Source organism: Colobus angolensis, unplaced genomic scaffold, assembly GCF_000951035.1.
Source record: "Colobus angolensis palliatus isolate OR3802 unplaced genomic scaffold, Cang.pa_1.0 Scaffold24, whole genome shotgun sequence".
Taxonomy (NCBI): Eukaryota; Metazoa; Chordata; class Mammalia; order Primates; family Cercopithecidae; genus Colobus; species Colobus angolensis.
In genome coordinates this window covers 9443148-9449162 of record NW_012115599.1, presented here as the reverse complement: position 1 = coordinate 9449162, position 6015 = coordinate 9443148, and the positions used below count along the sequence as shown (strand labels likewise).

The 6015-nt window shown below is 50.3% G+C and overlaps 1 long non-coding RNA gene across 1 annotated transcript in view; it reads left to right on the top strand.

Moving 5' to 3' along the window:
- Positions 1 to 3846: 3846 nt before the first annotated feature.
- Positions 3847 to 6015, top strand: part of LOC105514145 — a 9267-nt gene continuing 7098 nt past the window's right edge. Inside the window, exon 1 of the long non-coding RNA XR_001002144.1 lies at positions 3847 to 3955. This is a non-coding gene — a long non-coding RNA (uncharacterized LOC105514145). The remainder of the gene's footprint in view (positions 3956 to 6015) is intronic.

The window sequence follows — 6015 nt, the reverse complement described above, 5'->3', positions numbered from 1 at the left end:
TGTCAAGCATCTGGTACCTGGCCAAGCCCAGGAAGGTGAGTGGTGTCCTTTAAGGTATCTCATCTTCCTCCCTCAAGCCATCCCTAACTTCAAATACCTTAGATTTTATTTACTTATTTTGCTGACAATTTTTAGAATAAATTATGGACATTCTCCCATGTCACCCACACACAGCAACACCATACCCAAAATAAAGAGATGATTTTTCATATCTAACCTCAACACTGTTATCACACCTAAGACAGTTAAACATAATTTCTGACTCCCATTTGAAATGAAGTCTATATTTGAATTCCCCCAAATGTCCCTAAAATGTCTTTTATAGCTTGCCTGTTCAAAGCAGGGGCTGCTCAAGGAAAATACATCTCATTTGGTTGTATTTTTTTTTTTCATCTAGAACAGTTCTCCCATCTTTTTCTTTTTCTTTATAATTTCATCTTTTATTTTAGATTCAGGGAGTATATGTACAGACTTGCTACCTGGGTATATTGTATAATGTGAGGTTTGGGCTATGAACGATCCTGCCACCCAGCTAGTGAACATAGTATGCAATAGTTTTTCAACCTTTCCCCTTCTCTCTCGCTCTCCTCTCTAGTAGTCTCTGGTATCTATTGTTGCCATCTTTATGTGTGTCCATGAGTACCCAGTGTTCAGCTCCCACTTACATGAGAACACGTAGTATTTGGTTTTCTGTCTCACATTAATTTGCTTAGGATTATGGCTTCTAGCTGCCCCTAGGTTGCTGCAAAGGACAAGATCTCATTCTTTTTCATGGCTGCACCTTTATTTTTCATTAAACGGATTTTTTTGAAGAGATCAGGCTAGTTGTCTTATAGAATGTCCCACATTCTGGATTTATCTGATTGTCTCCTCCTAGTGTCATTTAGATTGTCCCTCTATCTCCTACGCTTCCTCTCATGGTATCCATAAGCATGGGGGTGCTCAACAACCTCGTCATCCGGAAACCCCCAGCAGTGAGAACTGACCCTGTGGGTCATCACTCCTACTGGGCTATCCCAGCCCCATCAGGATTGGTCACCTGGTACCTGGTCCTCCTTCCTCACAGGGGCCTTCCTCAGACCTGTGCTGAACTCCCTCCCTTCCCACTTCAGCCTCTGCTGGAAGAAGCCTTTCCTCATCATTCACTGAAAGTGTGCCCCCCAACCTTCTCTAGATCCCAGCCTACTGTATTTTTCTTCTTAGCACACAATATCATCCAAGATATATTTACTGTTTATTTTGTGTTCTCTGTCTCTCCTGCCAACACTGTCAACTTAATTAGGACAGGGACCATTATTGCCACAATCACTACTGTACCCCCAGTGCCTAGAACAGCCTTTCATACAAAGAAGGCACCTCATAAACCTTGAATGAATGAGTGTATTAACGAATGGGCCCTACGGCAAATAATCCAATTCTAAGTACATCATCTACCCCAAGTAATATTGTTTGAGGCCATTATCTTCCCAGAAACACATACAAAATTCTGAAACTACACTTAACATTAAGCAGGGGGAAAACCACATCATCTGTGAACAGCAACAAAGTCTCCCTGTGCAAGGTGTCTGATCTTCCAGCTCTCAGGCCCGCCCCGCCCTCTCCACCAGACTTCGGGCAACTCCTGGATCACTCAGCCCAGGGTGAATCCAGGGCCGCTTGGCCATAAATACCATTTAGTCTCACTCAGCAAATATGAGCCCTGTGAATTATAGCACTTGGCTTGGAGGATGATTTCTTTTGTCTGATATTTTTCTAAGTTGAGTCTACTTTTTTCCTCCTTTTTCTCTCTTAGCCTTCCAATGCTGAACAGGTTCTGCATTCAACTCCCAGCCAAGTTTTGTAGCTTGGAGCTGGTACTGAGCCAGAGGGCCCAGGCAGAGGAATCAAGGAGAGTCCCTGGAGCCGGGGTGGAAGCTGCGGTACAACCCACTGATGAGCGAAGGAGCAGAGCTAGCTTGTGTTTTGCTGGGATCAAAGCAACAAATGAGACATGGCACAGTGCATCATCAAAAATGGAGCTCCTCACCCCCGCTCCCGAGGAGCCCAGGAACCCCCTGAAACCGTGTGCAACATATTGTGAACATTTGCTTCCAAGCACCTTTCTGGGGAGAGGGTCTGTAGCTTTCATCAGTTTCCCAAGGGAGTTTGTGACAGCCTCACTCCACCCCCAAAAAGAAGGGTAAGAAAAACACAGTGTCCAGCAGTTTTTCGGATACACGATCAAAAAACTGTGTGAAACTCCTGCTGTGCCCACGCCTCACCCAGGAGCTCAGGCTCATTTAGGAGACAAGGCCCGATTGAAGGAGGCAGGTTCGGGTTTTGTTTTATTTTCTTTTGTTGAGTTATCATTTCTTGAGAGCTTCCTGTATGCACAGCACAATATTAAGCTCTATGACAACGACAATAACAGCTAGCTCTCAACCCAGCATTTAGCACCAGGCCCTGTTCAAGGTGTTTTCTGTGTATTTGCTCATTGAATCTCCCAAGAGTCCTAAGAAATAGGTATCATTATTCTCATCTCACTTTACAGATGATAAAACTAAGGCACAGAAAAGTAACTTGCCCCCAAATGCATGGCAGGACAGAGCTGAACCCAGGGGGTCTGGCTCCAGGTCCATGTGCCTACAGGACCTCTCAAGCTCTGTTATTTCATTGGAACATACAATTACCTCCAAAGTATGCAGTCTTGTTTTCTCCATTCTACAGGAGATAACACTAAGGTTGAACAACTTGCCCAAGGTCACCTCATGCTTTACACACCTCTCACTGTGAGACTGACAACCAGAGAACAGTCAAAGGATTTCAGAGGGGGTCATGCCAGGAAGGGGAGACAGGGGAAGAGTCAAGCAGGGGCGGTGGGAATCTGGGAGGTTATGGAGCTCAGTGTGTGTGCCTGAAAAAACGTTCCCCAAGCGCTGAGGAGCAGCCAAGCCTCCTTCCAGAGCCCTCAGCCCAGGAGAGGTGGCTTACAGTCCCACAGGTGGAGAAGGAGCCTTAGGCTCAAGGTTAACACCCACTCTCTTTCCCTGTTCTGCATCAAAGTCACAGTGGTCACCCAAGGAGTGCCTTCTATGGCAGAGAGAGATTAACAGGGCAGCTTCCCAGCAGCCCCCACCCCAACCCTGCTCCCTGGGCCAGCTGTCCCGCTGTCATTGACCCAGTCCCTATTCACAGTTCAGCAGCAGAGGCCCGTGACTCAGGGACAGAGGGAATCCCCACAGTGCCAGGCCTCAGGCCACGTGGAGAGTGGCTCATGAAGAGCCGCAGCACAGCGATCACCTCCAGAGAGGCGGCGTGTGAGCAGGTGCTTTGGAAGCTCTGTTTCTAACGTTTCTGAAGATCGCCAAGGTGTTGTGTCCTGAGTAATGATGAACTGCCCTGATTATTCACACGCACAACCTGCACCACCACCCACAAAGGCCTTGGACACGCCTGCTGAACAGCTCAAGTCAGCCCTCTGGTCCCAGCTCTCCCATTGACTGGCTAGTGGGTGTCAGCCTAGGAACCGTATGGACTTCATCAGTGCCGGAGTGTGAGGCACTTTGTATCTTGGAGCTATTACCAGAAAGCAAAGCCTACAGTAGACCTTTTTCAAACTTTCTGTGTGGTTTGCACGTTCGTCCACTGCACCGAGGTAGCATTTCTTCTCATTATGACTCCTGGGGCTGTCCGCCTGCCTCCGGTTCCCAAAACCCTGCGGGTGTGGAAGCTGTGAGGTAAGCAGAACACGGCCCACCCCCCGGGCCCTGCTGATTGGTTCAGAAGTGGACCTCTGGCGCAGGCCCCTCCAACCACAACATCCTGAGTTCTTAGCAACAATTGCTTGGTGACGGCCTCAGCCTTTAACTAGAATTTTGGAGAAAAGTTGCAGTGTGACTTTAACTTGTTAAGCTTGGGAGCTGCTATTGGAGAGTCTTGCATTCTGGGCCCAGCCACATCCCTGCTCTTGGTAAAGGTTAGTTATTTACCTTTAGTTAATTACCTTTACCAAAATTATTTGAGCAGAAAATAAATTACATACATGCACACGCATGTACACACACACACACACACACACAGACATATGTCTTTAAACTACTTAGAGGGGCGTTCCTGCCACTTGCAACCATATACTTCTCTGAACCATCTGGACATTTTGCAGGAGGTTCCCTTTCTGCAGAGGGACAAAGGGGTAGGCTGGGGAGAACATGAAGGCCTTTGGGTTAATGTGTTGGAAGCTGCCACCAAGCTTGTAAACGAAAAGCATCTTTGAACTCATTGAGTAAATGTACTGGAAAGTGGATTTATATTGAACGTCATCTGCCTACAGTCTTGGAAGCACATGTGTATGCCCCCAAAGATAAAGGCTACTAGACATTCTGCACAGGAGCCTGCAGCCCGGTAGTAGTCACTTCCCTTGGCGGGGCTTCCTGGGGTCTAGCAGCCTTACCTGACACGTGACACAGGGGCAGAGCCAAGCAAAGCTTCAGCCTCCAGTGTGAGGTGCAGCCACAGCTATCTCCTGCCCAGCTGGATTTTCCAGTCCTGCCGGCACGTTCCTTCCTGTTCCTTCCCTCGTTCTCTGGCAAACAGATTTCTGCAAACTCAGGCACCCAGAGAGTGAGGGGATTCCCATGGGGGCCTTCCGTGGTATAGGCTCTTGGGGCTCTGCCAGCCTGCTCTTAGGCTAGGCTGGCAAAGGTATCCTCCATGCCCCGCTCTCCTGCCTCCTGTTTTCCTTTCTTCCACCCACCTCGCAGCCCCTGGCCAGCCTTTACCCCCAGCTCGCCTCCCTGAACCAGACCCGTTCCACCCTCTGCCACTTACACCTTTAAGGTGGACAACTGAGCTGGAAGGAGCCTCAGAAACCATCCACATCTAACCCAGTTCCTTTCAAGAACGAGAAACTGGCCGGGCGCGGTGGCTCACGCCTGTAATCCCAGCACTTTGGGAGGCCGAGGCGGGCGGATCACAAGGTCAGGAGATCGAGACCACGGTGAAACCCCGTCTCTACTAAAAATACAAAAAACTTAGCTGGGTGCGGTGGCGGGCGCCTGTAGTCCCAGCTACTCAGGAGGCTGAGGCAGGAGAATGGCGTGAACCCGGGAGGCGGAGGTTGCAGTGAGCCGAGATCGCGCCACTGCACTCCAGCCTGGGCGACAGAGCGAGACTCCGTCTCAAAAAAAAAAAAAAAAAAAAAGAAGAAGGAGAAACTGAGGACAGGGAGGTGAAGTGAGCTGTTAAAGGTCATCAGCTCTAAGGAGCTGCGCTGGGGATAGAATGCGGGTGGCTACACCGGGCGTGGTGGCGAGCGCCTGCAGTCCTGGCTGCTGGAGAGGCTGAGGCAGGAGGATGGCTTAAGCCTCGGAGTTCGAATCCATCCTGGGCAAGGGGCGAGATCTTCCTCTCTTAAAAAAAAGGAAGAAAAGGTCCAGGCGAGGTGGCTCACGCTTGTGATCTCAGCACTTTGGGAGGCCGAGGCGGGCGGATCACTTGAGGTCAGTAGTTTGAGACCAGCCTGGCCAACATGGTGAAACTCCGTCTCTACTAAAAATACAAAAATATTAGCCGGGCGTGGTGGCCGGCGCCTGTAATCCCAGCTACTCAAAACGTTGAGGCAAGAGAATCGCTTGAACCCGGGAGGCGGAGGTTGCAGTGAGCCGAGATCGTGCCACTGCACTCCAGCCTGGGTGACAGAGCAAGACTGTCAAAAACAAAAAAGACAAAAAGAAAGAAGGAAGGAAGGAGGAAGGAGAACCAGTGGCCAGCGCCCAGAGTGTGTTTGGAGAGGGTTGGGGTGTGGGGGTGTGCGTTTGAAGACTTCTGTCTCTTGTGGACAAGGAGGAGCGCCCTGTGCCCGGGTGAGAGGAAGCCAGGAGAGAGGAGGGGTTGGAGAGGCAGGGACCCTCCGCCTGGACACTCGGGAGCGAAGGCGTGAGAGGCCTCAGCCGGCCGTCCCTCCTCGCGCCTCGGCCCCGGGGGACGCACGAGGACTGGAAAGCCGAGAGGGCGCCCGGCTGGCTCTGGCCGCTGGGC